Source organism: Cebus imitator, unplaced genomic scaffold, assembly GCF_001604975.1.
Source record: "Cebus imitator isolate Cc_AM_T3 unplaced genomic scaffold, Cebus_imitator-1.0 Scaffold148, whole genome shotgun sequence".
In the NCBI taxonomy this organism is placed as follows: Eukaryota; Metazoa; Chordata; class Mammalia; order Primates; family Cebidae; genus Cebus; species Cebus imitator.
In genome coordinates this window covers 910,905-932,355 of record NW_016107463.1, presented here as the reverse complement: position 1 = coordinate 932,355, position 21,451 = coordinate 910,905, and the positions used below count along the sequence as shown (strand labels likewise).

General features: G+C 41.4%; 1 long non-coding RNA gene across 2 annotated transcripts in view; it reads right to left on the bottom strand.

Annotated features, from left to right (window-relative positions):
- LOC119473308 overlaps nt 1-21,451 on the bottom strand; it is a 40,520-nt gene that overhangs the window by 10,721 nt on the left and 8,348 nt on the right. Inside the window, exons 2-3 of one of the 2 annotated variants that reach the window (XR_005202510.1) lie at nt 17,912-18,105; nt 5,247-5,261 (exon numbers count right to left, since the gene is read on the bottom strand). This is a non-coding gene — a long non-coding RNA (uncharacterized LOC119473308). Of the gene's footprint in view, nt 1-5,246; nt 5,262-17,911; nt 18,106-21,451 lie in introns of those variants that run through there. The other variant, XR_005202511.1, reaches the window with a different exon arrangement.

The following is a 21,451-nucleotide window of genomic DNA, read 5'->3' as shown; positions in this document are numbered from 1 at the left end:
TCGTTCTCCATCAGGCCTTGTTCTGTTGCTGATGAGGAACTGTGATCCCCTGCAGAGGGAGAGGCGTTCTGATTTTGGGTATTCTCAGCCTTTTTAGGCTGGTTTCTTCCCTTCGTTATAGATTTATCCATCTGTGGTCTTTATAATTACCATCTTTATAGTTGGGTTTCTGAATGGACGTCCAACTTGTTGATTCCCGGCGCTAAAATCTGAGCAACCCACTGCGCCGGCTAAAACAGCGGCGTTAAGATTGATGGTGCTTTTACTCTGCACCAAGAACCGCCGCACCAAGGCAGCAGCAAAACCGCCTCGCTGGCCACAAGAGTCGCACTGACAACCCGTGGGGCTCCTCCGCTGGGAATCACCTGGTGCATGAGCAGCAAAAATTGATCTGAAAGTGTGGCGTCCTCTTGTTCTCTGCGCTTTCAGTGGGAGCTACGATCCCGAGCTGCTAGTGATCAGCCATCTTGGATCTCTCTCCCTTTTTTAATTTTTTAAAGGAAAACTGGCTTATTTCAAAATTCACCTTAATAACGTGGCACCTCCGTTCCTGTTTGGACTGGTCTGCTGGGGCCTATGAGCCTAGTCCAAACTTTGTTTAACAGACTGTATCACTTTGCATTTCTGCCAGAAATGCATGAGGTTTCTAGTTGCTCTCATATCCTTGCCAAAACTTACTATTGTCAGTTTTAAAATTTTGGTCAATCTAGTGGGTGTGTAACAAGTTTTGGCAAATCTAGTGGGTGTGTAAAGGTATCTCAATGTACTTTTGAGTGTTACAATATAGAAATTTAAACATTCATGACACCAAAGAGATCTGTCCTTTCATTTAGGTGTGACTGCTTGGGGCTTGCAGGTACAAGTGGCTAATCCCAGTTGCAAATCCATCTCAGATGATGCCTTTATCAGAAAAGCTGATTTTCCACCTGTCTTTTTCTGTCACCTTGTCTTGATCTTGTACCTATGAGCCTCTCTTCACAGAACATACAGTATTGTGCATGTGTCCCTTATGAGTAATCTGGTTCCAGTTTTATCCTTCCTCAGTGCTCAGCCCACCATTTGCCATTTTCTTATCTCCTAGTGGATTGGCATTCGTCTTTGTTCTGAACCCACTCCAGGTGACACTGGGTTTTACTGCCTTTCGAATTCATGCCACAGTCTCTTGATCATAGTCATATATCAGAAACTTTGTTCAGTCATCACTGATAACTCCCATTCTACTACTGATTTGGTGCTGTTCACCATGCCCAGTGATTTTGATTGATCTATTCCCTTTTTAACAAGTGTCTTGGGTCACAAGTCTGAACCACAGAGTCCTGGACAGCTGAAGCCACATAAGAGAGACTGGAAGTGAATTTGAATGCTGTGTTTATAAAGATAAGAGCTGAAGCCACAGATCTTGGGAACTCACCTGCATTTAGGGTTCAAGACAAAGAAATGAAACCAATGCAGAGGCAGAAGAAATTAATAGGGAGGTGAGAAAGAGTGTCACAGTATCACAGAAACTAAGGAAAGACAGAGTTTTAGGGAAGAGAGAGTATTCAACTGGGTAAATGTTGCACAAAGATTTAGAAGAACTGGGAAGATGTCACTGAATTTGAAATTGGGAAGTTATTAGACACTTGGGAAGTTCAGTTTCAGCAAAAGAGCAGAGGTAGAAGCCAGAATGTATGGAAATAGTTAATGAGAAAGTGGAGGGCATAAGTACAGATGTGTTTTCAATAAGTGAGGCAGACATAAACATACCTCCATCTGAACCATCCTTTGTGCCTTACAGCAGGGTAAGAGATGGACATCTTTCTGTGCTCTTGATCCCATATGCCTTTGCCCAAAGACTCTCACTGCCTTGGACTTTCTCCTATATCTCCAGCCTCTGACCATTTCCTCCCAGTTGATCAACATGCTCAAGAATTTTCAGTTTTCAAAAAACAAAGTTAAAAATAACTATGAATAACTCATAGGTTCCCATGGCCATTACTCTGTCTTCTTCCTTTTCTTAGCCAAGTTATCTGAAAAAGAGTCTTTTCTTGTGTTTTCTACTTCCTGCTTTTCCATTAACTCCTCAGTCTATTCTAATCTGATTTTGTTCTCTACCACTCCAGAGAAGGCTTCTACCTTCTTCCTGTGAGGCTCAATGCCTTGCTTCGCCATAGCTAACAGACAATTTTCAGATCACAACTTACTTGACATTTCTTGACATTTCATTCAGATGACCACTTATTTCTTGAAGTTCTCTATTCTGTTGGCTTTTCTCTCCAATTTTTTATTTGTGTACATCTTTGGTTGCTCTTTCTTTCATGGGATCTTTTCTTCTTTTTGATCCTTAGACACAAGAGTTGTGCAGGGCTCAGTCTTTAGCTGTCAGATCCTTTCACTCTAATTTCACTTTAGGAGACACCAAGGAACTCATGGTTTACGTCCATGCCATGCTTTGGATCCCATCTGCTTTTGCCCAAGAGACATTGTTGCCCTAAGATCCTCAGAACTCTGCTGAGTTTCAGGCTTATTTCTCCATTTTTCCCCTGGACATCTCCATTTAGGTGTCCCACAGATATCTCACCACATGCTCAAAGCGAATTCACTACTCTCATTGGCCCCAAACCTATCATTCTTCTTTCTTCCTCTCCTTATCTTGTTGAAAGACATTGCCATCCACCCCCATTAGCCAAGTCAGAATCTAGGTGCCATCCTTGCCTCTTTCCACTCCTGCTTCCTTCTTCTCAATCACTCCATCAAGTCCTTAATGTTTGATTTTATCCTTAATGTTTCTCAAATCCATCTCGTCTAGCCATTTTCACTGACACTACCATACTTGTTACTGTCTCCTTTAGGAAAATCCTATCTTTTCAATTGGATTCATGCATCCAAGTTCATTCTTCAAACTTGTTCAGCAACTACCTATTCTATGCAGGGTAGTATTAAAGGGGGAATATCAGCCTCTAGTTAAGTGTTTTATTCTATTGTGGATACTTCCTCCTGACTGCTTCCTCACTAACCTTAACTGATCTTTCCTTATTCCCACCTTACCCCACACCCCACACTGGTTATTCAGCATGTTATAAAATTCAGCATTCTCCTGCCTGGTTTGGAGTCAGACACATTGATTAGAGAAGATTATACTAATTAATCCTCAATGAGCTGCAAATAGAGTGGAAAAATAAACAGTTAGTGGTGACTAGATATGAGTCAAGTACCTCAACTCCTACAATCTTTAAAGCCTTACCTGCTAAGGTCTTATCAATTTACGTCCTTTGTCCTCAAGTTCTTATTTCCCTTCTTACCTGGCATACGTCCCAGGGCCAATCATTACAAATACTCTTTTTGGACATGTTTTCAGCCCTTTACCTCTTTCAATCACTCTTTTTGCATATGCTTTCAGTCCTTTACTGCTTTCACTTGGTCATAGTCAACCGGCAAAATCCCAACTCCAGTTGAATTCCAGTCTTCACTTATTCAGTGCTTAAAGCTGCACTGCTGAATATAACTGGAGAAAAACATACAACCATGCTGACTGGTCTCACTTTAAATGTATGACCACTAACCACAACTGGATCCGTAATGTCACCCAAACATCCCTTTGCTCTCCTACTCTCCTACATGACTATTTTATATCTTCTCTTATCTCTTTATGCTAGTTATCAATTTATTGTCTCTTATTTCTAGATATACTTGAATAATATACTCCTCAAATCTCCAATATTAATATACCCCTCAAACCTCCACCATCTTTACATTCAGTAGATGGCTTTGCTTCTTATTTTATGCAGAAAATAAAAGCAACCCAGAAGAGAACGTCTGAAAGTGCTATACATCTAACCACATTTCTGGACCTGTTTACTCTCCTCTAATTCTGGATGACGTGACTTTAGTCAGCTAAAGATGACTTTTCCATTTGTTTGTGGGCTCCCCTCCCCTCATCCCTACACAGGTTTCTTGCTTCAGGATTCTTCCCTACAAAGGTGTCTATGTAGTTGTTACCGCAGATTTTTCCAAAATGGTAGTGCTACTTTGCAATATGAAATTCACTGAATACAATTTAACATAGAATTATATTTTGTATAATGCCATTATGGCCAATGCTACTTTATTCCTGAATTAATGAGGTGTGTTCATTTTTTTCTTGGTTAAAAATTAAGGTTATTATGGTTTCTTTGATATCCCATTGCATATCCCCCAAACTAATAGTTATAAATTCTTTTTATATAAAGCTACATGATCCATATTTAAGACAGAAATATTTCAGTTGCATATTAAGAAGGACATTTTGATTTTTTTTGTGTGAGGGTAATGAATCACACTGGATTGTAATATTTCTATATTTAAAGTGCTTAAAAAGTAGGCTTGATAATATTTTTGCATATGCATAATATCACTTTCTCTTATCTTGTATCTTTTGTTAAAGAAATGGACTGGAAGACCATTCAAAGTCTTCCAAGATGTTGATTCCATAATTATCCAGGAAAGTCAGCAAAGGCCCTACTCCTCTAGGAAGGCACTGGGCAGGCAAAAGTGAATGAGTCAGTCTTCCTACCTTTGTCTTCCCAATAATTAACACAGGACCAAAGACACAGGTGTCTTCAGTAAATGTTTATGACTGCATCTTCATTACCATCATCACCATCATCATCACCATTATCCATATTTGACACACATCCAGGTGCGTGCAAACCACTGTGCCACTGTGCATTGGTTACTCCTTTCAGGAACTCATGAGGGTAACCTTCCTTGGTGTTCCGGCATGAGGCATGTGAAGTATAGGTCACCTTTGATCTGCTTTTAACCACAGGCATATATTAATTTCCCTCAATCACCAAGAATGAGCTTCATGAGAACCAGCCTTGTCAGCTTTGCCCTCACCTGGTGAGAGCTGGTGTCTGAGGACATGGGGACATTTGAGGATAAACGGCCACCCTTGAAGTTTCTAGGCATCTCTATGGGTGCTTAATACTCTGACTTGGTCTTTTTGTGACAGGCTCTGAGCTTCTGAACCTGGATTTTAAATGTGCCTACGTAAAGAAGCAGAAAAAGCACACGTCATGTCCCTATCTACTCTCTCTTTCTCTGTTTTTCCTAAGCCTTCAGTTCCTTTTCTGACTTCTCAGCTACTCTGAAATGTTTCCCAGGCACAGCTCCAATTCCCTTTTCTGGGTGGAGCTCTTTCCGACCCTGCCATCCAACAGTGAAATGCCTTTCTTCTGAACATCCTTGACACAATCTGTCTCACTAATTTAGCCCATGTATACCTGCTGTGAAACCACATCCTTTCTTTGCATGTATCTTACATCCCTGCTCCTGCTTTCCCCTCTGTAGTCTCTCTGAGGACAGGAACCACATCATTCATCCAGAGCCCCTACTATAGTTGTCTACTCAACATAAGTGTTCAACATAATTAAAAAAAAAAAGTGATTGACCCATTTTGCATTTGATCCATGTCTCTGAGGATGACAGTTGTGACATCTGAGAAAAAAGTAAACTGCATTTGGTCATTTGGGTTTGCTTTGAACAACCAAGGAAAGCTGTTTAGTTGGTCCAGGCAACTGCACTCTGCCTCTTTGCATGCCCTCCATCACCACTGATGTTCCTAGATACCTGGATTTGATTTCACTCCTCGTTGCCTGAGTCCACCTGTAAGCCTCTCTCATCACTTCCTATCTCCTCATAGAACCCCCTACCAAGACACAAGAAAGTAAGATGCCTGAGGCTTGGATCCCAAGGATGGCTGCTCTGCATTAATGTTTGAGGAAGAGTTTTGCTGTTATTGTTGCAGAATGCAAAGCCTGAGGCTTGAAGTGTGAGAGTAGAAAAGAACAAAAACAAGCACAGGAATTTCTCAGAAAATCTGTCATTCCTGTAGAATTTTTCTTCTACACAGTCCCCTTGAATTCCTTAGTGATTAAGCCTTGGAACTTGAAGGGGATGCCATATGCACCCTTTCAACCTCAATCTATTTAGCTCTGAGTAACTTGGCTGGGAACTCTACATTGTAGACTCTGAATAAGAAAATAAAAAGAAATATTTATTGAGCTATTTCTCTATGGAAAGTATAACTGCCCCACGGTTCACCTTGTCCACTGCTTAGACAGAGCCTATTTATCCAGACAGGGGAATTGCCGTGGAGAAAGAGTAATTCATGTAGAGCCAGCTGTGTGAGGGACCAGAGTTTTATTATTACTCAAATCAGTCTCCCTGAGCATGCTGGGAATCTGAGCTTTTAAAGATAATTTGGCAGGTAGGGGCTTGGGAAGTGGGGAGTGCTGATTGGCCAGGTTAGAGATGAAATAATAGGGAATCGAAGTGAGGTTTTCTTGCTGTTCTCTGTTCCTGGTGGGAACACAGAACTATTTGAACCAGATTACTGGTCTGGGTGGTGTCAGCTGATCCATCCAGTGAGGGTCTGCAAAATATCTCAAGCACTGATCTTAGGTTTTACAATAGTGATGGTATCCCCAGGAGCAATTTGGGGAGGTTCAGACTCTTACAGCCAGAGGCTGCATGACCCTTAAATCATAATTTCTAATTTGGTAGCAATTTGTTAGTCCTAGAAAGGAAGGCTGGTCCCAAGGCAACAAGGGGGTCTTTTTCAGAAAAGGACTATTATCAGTTTTGTTTCAGAGTCAAACAATAAACTAAATTCCTTCCTAAGGTTAGTCCAGCCTACGCCCAGGAATGAACAAGGACAGCTTAAAGATTAGAAGCAAGACAGAGTTGGGTAGGTCCGATCTCTCTCACTGTCATAATTTCTCCAGTTATAACTTTTGCAAAGGTGGTTTCAAAAGCAGTAGGCTTGGCACTTGCTAAGTGTGTCTGAATGGGTTCATTTGATTGACTGGGTGATTGAGGCTGAGAGAGCTTAAGCAATGTATTCAAACTCACAGGGTTAAATAACAGATAGAGCTAGCATTTAAACCCAAATTTAGCCAGAACTGTTTTGTCCTTAAAGCCCTAGGGCACAGTGTTCAGGGTTTATAAGCTTTTCAGATCCTAAAACATGTTTGAGAAGTGGAAAAAGAAACTAATTGGATTCAAAAAGCCAAAGGAAGCCAACAGTTATCAAAATGAAGTTAAACTATATGCTTTTACAGAATCAAATATCCTATTAGTCAACTGCAATTTATTCAATTCAAATATTCATTTATGAGTAATGCTTATCATTGGACGTGAGTGCATATTTATGATTGGGTCGAATGCGCATGGGCCTTCAAAAGAGTGCCCAAGGCTTTGGAAAACTGTAGAATGGATCTATTTATGCACCCCTACTTCTGGAAAAGTTGTATCTTTTGTCTTTTTTGATGGACTTTTATCTCAAACGAGCAAGCCGGAATGAGAAGGGGGAGAAAAAGAAGGAGGAGGAGAGAAGGAAGAGGAAGGGGAAGAAGAGGAGGGGAAGGAATGGTAGGCATTATCTACTCTAGAGAGGTGGCCTTGTTTCTTTTTACTGCCATAAGCACCTAATATAAAACATGCACAGATTAAGCACCCAATGAATACTTGAAGGAATGTGAAAACTCATCAGATCAGCAAAAAACATTATTACATGGAATTTTTTGGTTCCTTGCACGGATATTTGATTAGGGCCAAATAGAAGGCAGCCACTATGGTGCAGGCTGACCTCCAAATGGGATGCAAATCCACGCAGTAGGGCAGAGGGGACTTTGCAGCAGAAGGGAAAATCTACCCCAGCGGCAAGTTCAAACTTGAGGCAGCAGACGTTATCTCAGCTCTTGCTCAGTTTGGTCACCTTCTTCCTGTTCCTACTTTACCACTACAGTAGTGGCAACTCACACTTCCTCACTGGTCACTTTATGCATAGTGTAATCAGTTACTTAGCAAATACAATCCATAAACACAATAACAAGCCACATTTATTGGGCATTTTGTACACACTGGCACTATCATGTTATCTCAATTAATTCTCAAAATAAACGTAGTTTTTTCCTGCTGCTATCTTCATTTTTATGATATAAAATAGAGGTGTAGAGACATCATATAATTTGCCTAAGTCACAAAAATACTAAAGCTGACACCAGATTTTGAACATCTCTGAAAAACTCAGAAGTGAGTTTATGTCCTCACCATACGCTCTGCTGCCTCGAGTTTTTGGTGATTTAGAAAAGGCTTCTTTGCTTTTCTAACTCACCTGCTGCTGGTGCATGTCCCACCATGGGTGTAATTCTAGTAATTCTAGTACTTCTTAGTAATTCCTTCGTGTCACTCTGGAAATGAAAACGTGTGAGCAGTAATGACACATTTAGTGTCCACCACTCACGTCATAGTATCATCAGAAACCCTCCTGCAAGGCAGCTGAGGAAAAGATACAGAGAGAATAGAAAGCTAGATTTGATGAGCAGAAGTAAATAAGGGGATGCTTTTGGAATGAAGGAAGAGCCTCCATTTGTCTCACAATTGTGTAAACCAGTTTGAATTTTAAATATTCTTTCCAATGCACCCTAAATCATTGAATCTATCCTGAAAGTTTCAAACTTTGAAGTTTATACATCTTCATCTCAAGTTCTCCTCTTCCAGTGTGGCCCACAGACCCCTTTTATTTTTTTACGAGACAGGGCCTCTCTGTCACCGAGGCTGGAGTGCAGTGTGTGATCATAACTCCCTGTAGCCTCAAACTCCTGGGCTCAAGCTCTACTCCTGCCTCAGTCTCCAGAGTAGCTGAGACTAAAGTTGTGCACCATTACACCCAGCTAATTTTTTATTTGTTGTAGAGATGGGGTCTCCCTATGTTGCCCAGGCTGGTCTCAAACTCCTGGCCTCAAGCAATCCTCCTGCCTTGGCCTCCCAAAGTGCTGGGATGACAAGCATAAGCCACTGTACCCGACTTCCACAGATCCCTCATGTCTTGATGGATTTTCCCTTTGTAAATATGGCCACAGTTAGCAAGGTGAACTGCATTTGACAGCCAGTTGACAAAACGCTGGGGAAAGGGATCATTGAGTGGGCCACAAGAAGCCCGATTTCATCTCATTCACAGTTTTATCCAGGGCAGACCTGCAGTGGGTCTGTAAGACAGGGCTTCTTGGTGGGCACTTTGAGAATCTTTCAGAGCCAAAAACATTGTTAGGGAAAAAGGTCATCCTCCCACCGTGAAATCTAGCCAGGTGCACTGGGTTAACAGGTAAGGGTCTGTGCCACTTTACTTGGAGGTAAAGCAGCTGTGGAAATGCGGGAAGCAAGAACTTCCCTAGGTCTCGTGATTTCTTCAAGGTGGAGCCTTTGCTTTCCCTCCAGAAAATTAGCTCAGACTCTCTTGCTGGTAGCCTGGAAGAAGTCTGCAGACGTGGTCTTCCAACAATGCAGCCTGACGAGAAAGGCCGAGAGGAAGGCTGGTGCAGTCCATAACTCAGGAATCCATGAAAGGTATGCATTGTTTTTTTTCATTTTTTGCTTTCAAAATTTATTAAAAAATTAAAAAAAAATTTATTTTGAACTTTTATGGATACATATAGGTGCATATATTTCTGGGGTATGTGAGATATTTTGATAGAGGCATGCAATGTGTAATAATCACGTCATGGAGAATGGGGGTATTCATCCCTTTAAACATTTATCCTTTGTGCTATAAAGTTCGAATTATACTCTTTTAGTTATTTGAAAATGTACAATTGAGTTATTACTGTCAATTGCCATCCTGTTATGCTATAAATAGTAGGTCTTATTTGTTCTTTTTGGGTTTTCTTTTACCCGTTAAGCATCCCCACCACCCTGCTTCCCGCCCCCCCCACTCCACATCCCACGCTATTTCCCTTCCCAGCCTCTGGCAACCATCCAACTCTTTATATCCGTGAGTTCCATTGTTTGGCCTTTTGGGTTCCACAAATAAGTGAGAACATGGTGTGCATTTCCTGATGTTGAAGACAGAGGGAGGGAGGCCATGAGGGTTAAATATGATAACTTAAGGAAGATGCCGGGCATATTGAGGGGCTTATAAGTGTGGGACTTCTGTATTTTATCTTTCCATTTGTCTTTTATGCTGCATAGTGCTTTTAAACACAAGGGAAACTTGTTGGCAGAAAGGTCAGCCATAGAATAAAAGCTGGGGAAAAAAAGAGAAAGAAGGAACGTGAGCTCGTGGGTTTCAAACGTTGCTGAGAGAAGAGTCAGGTGAGGACTGAGAAATAACCAAGGAATTTGGCAATGTGATAGTCATTGGTGATGATGGTAGGAGCTGTTTTGAGGTAATGACAGGGTGAAAGTTTGATTAGAGTGAGTGTAATAATATTTTAAAATTCTTCCCAATTTGGCCAGGTGGGGTGGCTCACGCCTGTAATCCCAGCACTTTAGGAGGCCTAGGTGGGCAGATCAGTTGAAGTCGGGAGTTGAGGCCAACGTGGTGAACCCCACCTCTACTAAAAATACAAAAATTAGCTGGGTGTGGTGGCACGTGCCTGTAATCGCAGCTACTCAGGAGGCTGAGGCAGGAGAATCGCTTGAACTCAAGAGGCGGAGGTTGCAGTGAGCTGAGATTATGAGGGAGACTCCATCTCAAAAAAAAAAAAAAATCTTTCCCAATTTGAGAGGTGAAAAATTACTATTACTATTTCAGCATTTCAATTCATAATATTTTGATATTTAAAAGCTTCTGAACCCAATTTCCTCCTGTGTCCCCACCTCTGCCCTGCCACCATAACTTGCTTTTGATCCTGTTGGATTTATTTGTCACTTGAGACATCTCAAGGCTCAGGAAATGATGGACACGGGACAGTCATGATCTCAGTTAATAATCCATTTGGATATTTTATGTCTCAAAGTAGACTTGTTGAGTCCTTCAGCATGAATGGTGCTTTACAGTGATACAGAACACAGTATATGTGGCTCCAGGTCTTTAATCCTAAGGTTCTAATATTGACAACATAAAAAAGATGAAAGCATATATTTTCGCATTGCTTTGTGTGTATGAGATCGTTTTTTTTTATGAAGATGAAACTTTGTGTTTAAAGTATTTGCTAGATTTTATAGTTTTCTTCCAGCTTGACTAGGTTCACTTCGATTCCCTATTATTTCATCTCTAACCTGGCCAATCAGCACTCCCCACTTCCCAAGCCCCTACCTGCCAAATTATCTTTAAAAGCTCAGATTCCCAGCATGCTCAGGGAGACTGATTTGAGTAATAATAAAACTCTGGTCCCTCACACAGCTGGCTCTATGTGAATTACTCTTTCTCCACGGCAATTCCCCTGTCTGGATAAATAGGCTCTGTCTAAGCAGTGGACAAGGTGAACCGTGGGGCAGTTATACTTTCCATAGAGAAATAGCTCAATAAATATTTCTTTTTATTTTCTTATTCAGAGTCTACAATGTAGAGTTCCCAGCCAAGTTACTCAGAGCTAAATAGATTGAGGTTGAAAGGGTGCATATGGCATCCCCTTCAAGTTCCAAGGCTTAATCACTAAGGAATTCAAGGGGACTGTGTAGAAGAAAAATTCTACAGGAATGACAGATTTTCTGAGAAATTCCTGTGCTTGTTTTTGTTCTTTTCTACTCTCACACTTCAAGCCTCAGGCTTTGCATTCTGCAACAATAACAGCAAAACTCTTCCTCAAACATTAATGCAGAGCAGCCATCCTTGGGATCCAAGCCTCAGGCATCTTACTTTCTTGTGTCTTGGTAGGGGGTTCTATGAGGAGATAGGAAGTGATGAGAGAGGCTTACAGGTGGACTCAGGCAACGAGGAGTGAAATCAAATCCAGGTATCTAGGAACATCAGTGGTGATGGAGGGCATGCAAAGAGGCAGAGTGCAGTTGCCTGGACCAACTAAACAGCTTTCCTTGGTTGTTCAAAGCAAACCCAAATGACCAAATGCAGTTTACTTTTTTCTCAGATGTCACAACTGTCATCCTCAGAGCCATGGATCAAATGCAAAATGGATCAATCACTTTTTTTTTTATTTCCTCCTAATGCCCCCTTTTCTTCCCTCCTATTCCCTCCCTCCCCTCCCCTTTCCCTTCCCTTCCCTTTCTTTTTTGAGATGGTGTCTCACTTTGTTGCCCAGGCTGGAGCGCTGTGGCACAATCTCAGCTCACTACAACCTCTGCCTCCCAGATTCAAGCAATTCTCCTGCCTCGGCCTCCTGAGTAGCTGGGACTACAGGTGCACACCACCGTGCCTGTCTAGTTTTTGTATTTTTAGTGGAGATGGGTTGCGGGGGTGGGGGGGTCTCACCATGTTGGCCAGGCTGGTCTTGAACTCCTGACCTCAGGTGATCCACCCGCCTCCACCTCCCCAAGTGCTGGGATTAGAGGTATGAGCCACCGTGCCTGGCCCCCTTTCCTGTGTTTTTATTTTAGTATTTATCTTCATGTTCGATTTTCTCAGAGGCCTGCTCAAGATTAAAATAAAAGCTGATTGGAAGCTCAGTATGTGGGGACATTTGGGAAATCTGAGTTTCACTCTAGGGTAATATGAGGGGGAAATTTGTGGGGAGTCCCCTCTCAGTATATTTAGGCTTTTCTTTCAGAGATGATCAGATTCTTCACCCTTTTGCCAGAAAGAAAAGGTCTTGTTAGAGTTCTGGAAACTGAAGAGTAAAGGGGCCTGAGGGTGAGATCATCCTTGACATGCAGAATCTACATGACCACTTGATCCTTCTGTTTTTGGTGGTCCCATACCCTCATCCATGCTGGTAGACCTCAATCCAAAGACTCTCTGTTTATTTAGAGATAAACTCTAAATTTTCTGGTAGCATTGAGAGGAGCATTTGCCTAGGATTGGGATGCTGGGAAAAAAGTTGGGGATTGAGTTGTTGCTCAAACAACTTTCACGCTGGCTCTCTAAATCTCCCTCTTCCCCATGTATTCCCAGCTCCTGCTACGCAGGACCTGATGTTGCTAGGCCCTTAGCTTTTGGAATACTAGTGGCACGAAATGGATTGGTTCTCAGCTTCCTCTCTGCCAGTTTAGGATTTGTCTCCCTAAGCCAGTGATCACTTATGCTCTGCTTTCTACTTGTAAAATTGTGTTGCTATTTCTTGGATTGATTTTTTAAAAATCATTTTTTAAACCATAGTTTTAATGCAGTTCTATGGGAAGTAAAATTAAATGTTTAATCCATACTGTTAACTTGGAAATCTCCTTATTTCTGTGAAGTTTATGGACTCATCTTTCATATAGGTATTTGATATTCGATTGTATTTAAATTTTCAGTAAATAGGAATTTTGATATGCTTATTGTGTTTTGTTTTAAAAGTAACATGTACTTACTGTAAAAAATTTGAAAATATATTGAAGTCTAAACAAAATAAAAATTATAATTCTTATAATTTTTTTCAATTTTTATAATTTGTGGTTATTATTTTTAATTATTTTACTCTGTAATCTAGATGAAGTTCTTTTGGATGTATGATGTAAGGGAAAGCTATACTTTGATTTTATTTCTCTTCCAAGTAGTTAACCGATAAAGAAATCCAAACCTAGTCACTAAATAATTCCCCATTTAACTGTTTTGTGATGACAGTTTATTTTTACTGTATTTTAGATTCTTCATATATACTCATGGTATATTCTGAGTTATTTAATTTGTTTATTGAGTTTTCTATTCTCACATCTCATTACTTTTTAAAAATGCCAGCTTTAAACTGTTTTACTCCCCGAGGACAGAGCTCCAATGATTTAAATCTTCTCAGAAGAGTTTTAGGAATTTGCCACATTACCACATAAAGCCTTACCCATAAGAATTTGACTGGTATTGCATTAGACGTAGAAACAGATTAGAAGCTTGGCATCGTGGGGTGTGCCTGTGGTCCCAACTACTCAAGAGGTTTGCTTGACACCAGAAGTTCTAGGTTGTAACGAGCTATGATTGTGATGTGAATAGCCACTGCATTCCAGCCTCAGCAACATAACAAGACCCCATCTCTAAAATAGAGTAAATAATTGTTTTCTTTTTTGTGTATGTAGTCTTGCCCTCTATGAACATTGTATTTCTGACCATTTATTCAAGTTATTTATAGTAATTCATCATTATTTCATAGTTCTCTCTATATACATCTCTCTCATATTTTAATAAGGCTATTTCTAGATATTTCAGGCTTTTGTTTTTTCATAATGGATGATAAATTTTTCATTATGTTTTTAGACATTTTTTTTTTTTTTGACAGACAGCCTCACTCTTGTTGCCCAGGCTGGAGTGCAATGGCGCGATCTCAGCTCACCACAATCTCTGCCTCCCAGGTTCAAGTTATTTTCCTGCCTCAGCTTCCTGAGTAGCTGGGATTACAGGTGCCTGCCACTATGCCTGGCTAATTTTTTTGTATTTTTAGTAGAGATGGGGTTTCGCCATGTTGGCCAGGCTGGTCTCGAACTCTTGATCTCAGATGATCCACCTACCTTGGCCTGCCAAAGTGCTGGGATTACAGGCATGAGCCACTGTGCCCAGCCTTTGACTTGTCATTACCACAATACAGGCAAATGCTTTTAAAATATTCATTTTGTAGCTAGCCAGATTTCTGAACATTCTCTCTTGGTTTTCCTCTTAATTTACTCATTTATTTTTCTCTAGGTATGTAATGATATTCTCTGCAAATAATAATTTTGTGTCTTTCTCTCCAATGTTTGTTTCATTGCTAGGCAGGACTTCCACACAATGTTAAACAATAATAGTGCCTCTGTATTTTTAAAATATTTTTTTAGTTATATTTTGTTTTGAATTAAACATTTAAAAGTTATTTTGTGCATAAATTTTACGAACATTTTTCATTACTAATCTAAATCTTATCAATATGATGTAACATTTCTTTCCCATTTAATGAGTCTAAAATTTATGTTTTCTGATATTGATGTTATTCCTGATTTGTGCTAATATGCATTTGCTTAATATATTTCTTTGTCTATCCCTTTATTTTTAAACTTTCTATGTTGTTTTAAGGATAGTGTGGAATTAAGAAATTGGAATATTTCTTAATTTTTAAAAATCTAAAAATACTGTGGAGTTAGGAATAGGAATTCTTAACTCCATATTGTTATATGACAAAATAGGGACATTTCTTAATTCCACAGTATTTTTTGATTTTTAAGAATTAAGTGCTTAGGCCAGGCGTAGTGGCTCACGCCTGTAATCCCAGCACTTTGGGAGGCTGAGGTGGGTGGATAATGAGGTCAGGAGTTTGAGACCAGCCTGACTGACATGCTGAAACCCTGTCTCTACTAAAAATACAAAAATTACTGGGCATAGTGGTTTGTGCCTGTAATTCCAGCTACTTAGGAGGCTGAGGCAGAAGAATCACTTGAACCTGGGAGGTGGAGGTTGCAGTGAGCTGAGATTGCACTACTCTGCTCCAGCCTGGGTGATAGAGTGAGACTCTCTCTCAAAAAAAAAAAAAAAAAAGCTATGAATCTGTAGGTTCTAGCTCTGGGAAATTCTGGATAAAATGGAGTTAGCAGTTCACCTGCCTCAGGTGAGATAATGTAAAACTAGAAAGGTCCAAATCATTGTGATGTCAAATTGAATCTATTTATCAAAACAGCACCCAAATGCAATATGTTCAAAAAACTTACAGTGTTAGGTAATATGGTTACATAGACAAGATTAAAAACATAGGCCAGGTGTGGTGGCTTGCACCTGTTATCCTAGCATTTTGGGAGGCCAAGGTGGGAGGATCACTTGAGGCCAGGAGTTCAAGACCAACCTGGGCAACATAGTAAGACCTCATCTCTATAAAATATATATATATATATAAATGTGGCCGGGCACAGTGGCTCATGCTTGTAATCCCAGCACTCTGGGAGGCCAAGGTAGGAGGATCACGAGGTAATCCTGTAGTCCCAGCTACTCAGGAGGCTGAGGCAGGGGAATCACTTGAACCGGGAGGCAGAGGTTGCAGTGAGCCAAGATCTCGCCACTGCATTCCAGCCTGGCAACAGAGTGAGACTCTGTCTAAAAAAAAAAAAAATATATATATATATATATAAAATATAAAAATACACATAATGTATAAAGATATATATAATATATAAATATAATATAAAGATATTTATATATATATATATTTGTACATGTTAACTTGGAGTGAGGGGTGCAGGGAGGGCGGAAAGGAGAAAGTCATAATATTAAGCATCGGTAAACAACTCTAGAGCTGGGCACTGTGATTCATGCTTGTGATCCCAGCTGCCTGAGAGGCTGAGGCGGGAGGATTGCTTGAGGCCAGGAGTTCAAGACCAGCCTTGACAACATAGTGAGACTCCCTCATCTCTGAAACAACAACAAAAAGTTAATTAAAAATTAAAAGAAAATAAAACTCCATAGCAGTCTTCTTCTGGAAAAGAAGTCCCAAAGCCACTTGCCACTGACACAGAGGTATGCAGAGCCTGAGGAACAGAGTCATAGGAGCTCTGTATATTGATCTTATTCCTGGCTAAAAGATATTTCTGAAAGAAAGGAGCCTGGAGCGTCTCTGTTTGTGAATTCATTTTTCAGGGGTGGGGTGATTTCAAGAGCCCAGGCTGTTTCCTGACTGTGCACACTGAGCCAGCCTGGAAGCCTCAGGCCCCAGCCAGGCTGACCACGAGCCAGACCCGGAGTAAGCTTCGTCCCACGCTTCCTGTTGGTCCAGGCAGCCTGAGTTTCCTGGTGACCCTTCCCTGCACCCAGCTGATTCAAAGGCCTGGCAAGACCTGGTGCCAGCCAAGAAAATCTCAGGCGGCCAGGTTTGTTATTTCAAATCTCTAAACCTTCAGACCTCTGGGCTTGGTTTATATATGTGAAAGCTAAAACAAGGATGTGTGTCATGGTGGTGATTATAATTCAAGTCTGACCAGCCTTCAAATGTCAGCCCATGCTGAATTTCACAAATTTAACTCATATAACAAAATAATTAACATGAGTGGATGTAAAATGGTACTGCCATGCTAGAAAACAGCTTGGCAGTTTTTTGTAAATTTAAACATACACTTACCATAAGACCAGCAATCACCCTCCTGGGTATTTATCCCAGAGAAAAACAATTTATATTCATATAAAATATTGTACATAAATTATTATAACAGCTTTATTTGTAATAGTCATGTATCAATCAGGATCCTCCAAAGAAATAGGGCCAATAAAAGATATATATATATGTATAATAAATCATATGTATAAATCATATATATAAGAAGCTATATATCTATACACACACATATATATCTCTCTCTCAGGGTTCTCCAATGAAATAGAAAAAATAGGATCTATATATACATAATAAATCATGGCCAGACATGGTGGCTCATGCCTGTAAACCGAACACTTTGGGAAGCCAAGCCAGGAGGATCATTTGAGTCCAGGAGTTTGAGACCACCTGAGAAGCATAGTGAGGCCCTGTCTCTACAAAAAAAAATTTTTTTATTAGGCAGGTGTGAGCCAGGCACAGTGGCTCATGCCTGTAATCCTAGCACTTTGGAAGGCTGAGGCAGCAGATCTCCTTGAGCTCAGAAGATCAAGACCAGCCTGGGCAACAAGGTGAAACTCTGTCTCTACAAAAAATGCAAAAATTAGCCAGGCATGGTGGCACATGCCTGTGGTCCCAGCTACTCAGGAGGCTAATGCTGGAGAATTGCTTGAACCCAGCAGGTGGAGGTTGCACTGAGCCAAGATCACACCACTGCACTCCAGCCTGGGTGACAAAGTGAGACCCTATCTCAAAAAAAAAAAAAAAAAAAAAAATAGTATCCAGGTGTGGTGGTGCGCACCTGTGGTCCCAGCTGCTCAGAAAACTGAGGTGGGAGCACTGCTTGAGCCTAGGAGGTTGAGGCTGCAGTGACCCATAATCACACCATTGTACTCAAGCCTGGGTGACAGAGCAAGACCCTCTCTCAAAAAAAAATATATATATATGTGCATAGGAAATTATATATATTGATCTATAGAGATAATATGTATATAATAAATCACATATATTTATAATATATACATTTATTATAAAGAGTTGACTCACGTGATTATAGAGGTTGATAAATCCTAAGATGTGCAGTCAGCAAGTTGAAGACCAAGGAGATGGATGCTGTCATTCTAGTGCAAAGGCCAGCAGGCTGGATACCCAGGAAGAGCAGGTGTTTTGGTTCTAGTCCAAAGGCAGGAAAAAAACTGATGTCTCAGCTCAAAGGTAGTCAGGCAGGAGGGATTCTCTGTTATTCAGGGAAAAAGTCTTTTTGTTCTATTCAGGCCTTCAACTGATTGGATGAGGCCCACCCACCTAAGGGAGGGCAGTCAGCTTTATTCATTCTATTGACTTGGATGTTAAACTCACCCAGAATCACCCTCACAGAATCAACTATCAGGGCACCCCATAGCCCAGTCAAGTTGACACATAAAATTAACCATCACAAGTCAAAAATTGGAAACAGGCCAAATGTCCCACAACAAGTGAACAGATAAACACATTATGGTATATCCATTCAATGAAGTAACTCAGCAATAAAAGGCAATGATCTATTGATCCATGCAACAATGTGGATGGGGCTCAGGGCTTTTTGCTGAGTGTAAAAAGCCAATCTCAAAAGGTCACATACTGGCAGGGCACAGTGGCTCACACCTGTAATCCCAGCACTTTGGAAGCCTGAGGCGGGCAGATCACAAGGTCAGGAGATTGAGACCATCCTGGCCAACATGGTGAAACCCCATCTCTACTAAAAAAACAAAAAATTACCTGGGTGTGGTGGCACATACCTGCAGTCCCAGCTACAGGCTGGGACTGAGGCAACTACAGGCTGAGGCTGAGAATCACTTGAACGCAGGAGGCGGAGCCTGCAGTGAGCCGAGATTGTGCCACTGCACTCCAGCCTGGGTGACATAGCAAGACTATCAAAAAAAAAAACCCACATACGGTCTGATTCCATTTATTTTTTTTTGAGATTGAAGTTTCACTCTGTCACCCAGGCTGGAGTGCAGTTGCACGATCTCACCTCACTGCAAACTCTGCCTCCGTGGTTCAAGCAATTCTTGTGCCCTGGCCTCCTGAGTACTTGGAATTACAGACATGTACCACCATGCCCGGCTAATTTTTGTATTTTTAGTAGAGGCAGGGTTTTACCATGTTGGCCAGGTTGGTCTCAAACTCTTGACCTCAAGTGATCTGCCTGCCTCGGGCTCCCAAAGTGCTGGGATTACAGACATCAGCCACCATACCTGATCCTGTATGACATTCTTGAAGTGACGAAATTCTAGAATGGGAGAATAGATCTGTGGTTTCAGGGTTATGGTTGGAGGAAGGATGTGACTGAGGGGTAAGAGGAAGGAATTTCCTTTTTTTTTTGAGACGGGGTCTCGCTCTGTTGCCCAGGCTGGAGTGCAGTGGCACAATCTCAGCTCACTGCGACCTCTGCCTCCCAGGCTCAAGCAGTCCTCTCACATAGCTGGGACTGCAGGAGCATGCCACCAGGCTCAGCTAATTTTTGTGTTCTTTGTAGAGATGGGGTTTCACCATGTTGCCCAGGCTGGTCTCAAACTCCTGAGCTCAAGTGATCCACCTGCTTCGGCCTCCCAAAGTGCTGGGATTACAAGCATGAGGCACCATGCCCAGCCCCAGGAAGAAATTTCTTGGTGGTGATGGAATACTTCTGTATTGTTATTGTGGGGATGGTTACTTGACTCTATGCATGTGATAAAATTTCATAAAACTTGTCCAGGTTACAGTGGCCTGTAATCCCAGCACTTTAAGAGGCCAAGGTGAAAGGATCACTTGAGGCCAGGAGCTTGAGGTTATAGTGCGCTATGATTGTGCCACTTTTCTTCAGCCCGTCTCAAACATTTTTTTTTCATAGAATTACATACCAAAAGAAAAAGATGAATGTCTCTTTGGTGTGTATCTATGATATTTCCAATACTGCTTTTGAGACTTTATACACATTACATGCAGTATTGATAGTAACAGCCCAGGTGCAATGGCTCACACCTATAATTTGAGCACTTTGGGAGGCCAAGACAGGCGGATCACTTGAGTCCAGGCGTTCGAGACCAGCCTGGGCAACATAGTGAGACCTCAGTTCTACAGGAAAAGAAAAAAAAAAAAAAAATTGGCTGGGTGCAGTGGCTCACGCCTGTAATTTTAGCACTTTGGGAGGTGGAGTTAGGTGGATTGCCTGAGCTCAGGAGTTCAAGACCAGCTTGTGCAACACGATGAAACCCCATCTCTACTAAAATACAAAAAAAATCAGCTGGGCGTGGTGGTGTGCACCTGTAATTCCAGTTACTTAGGAGGCTGAGGCAGGAGAATTGTTTGAACCTGAGAGGCAGAGGTTGCAGTGAGCCAAGATCACACCATTGCACTCCAGCCTGGGCGACAGAGCATGACTCCGTCTCAAAAAAAATAAAGAAAAAAAGGTGGTGTGTGCCTGTAGTCCCAGCTACTTGGGAAACTGAGGTAGGAGGATTGCTTGAGCCTGGGAGGTCAAGGCTATAGTAAGCCAAGATTGGGTCACTGTACTCCAGCCGGAGCGACAGAGTAAGATTCTGTCATGAAAAATAAAAATAAAAATAAAAACAAACCAGACAGACAGTAATATTAGGAATAAACACTATTATCCCATTTTATAGTCAAGGAAACATACTGAAAGAGTGTAATCACCACAAAATCACATAGCTGGTAAGTGGCAAAACCAGGACTTAAACCAAATCTACCTGACTCTAAGGTTTTGGGCCTTTCTCATATAGCCTGCTAACATGTACACAAGCTCAACAAATTGGGCTTCCATCCTTCCCATGATAGATCTTTCTAGCCCTGATGTTCTCACTGTGTTTTCTGTAGTCCCTGGATAAACACAGAAAGTCCTGCTCTGTGAAGAGGCCATAAAAATTAGCAGAGATGAAGCATTGGAGAGCAAACTCCAGGACAAGTCCAGACAGACAGATGGCTCAGCCCAAGGTCAGGGTCCTCCTAATACCTCACTTGAAGTCAGACGGCAGGCTGGGCATGATGGCTCATGCCTGTAATCCCAGCACTTTGGGAAACCGAGATGAGTGGATCACCTGAGTTCAGGCGTTCGAGACCAGCCTGGCCAATATGGTGAAACACTGTCTCTACCAAAACACTCAAAAAAAATAGCCCAGTGTTGTGGCATCCATCTGTAGTTCCAACTACTCAGGAGGCTGAGGCAGGAGAATCCCTTGAACCTGGGGGATGGAGTTTGCAGTGAGCCAAGATCACTCCATTGTACTCCAGCCTAGGTGACAGAGCAAGACTCTGTCTAAAGAAAAAAAAAAAAGAATTTAGATGGCAACCAACTTTCCAAGGGCATGTGTCTCTGGGATCCCTCCCCTGACTCTCCAGGCTAAGCTGTGGACCGCTCTTCCATGCTCCCACATCAGCAGGATTTACCTTTATCAAGGACTTAACATACAGTTCTAGAATCACCAATGTATAATTTGTTGATTCGAGAGCCTCCCACAGACCTTGACCTGGGTAGAAGCCCAGTAAGTGTTTGCTGGGTGAATGAAGGAACTGCAAGAATTTTTTTTTTTTTTTTTTTTTTTTTT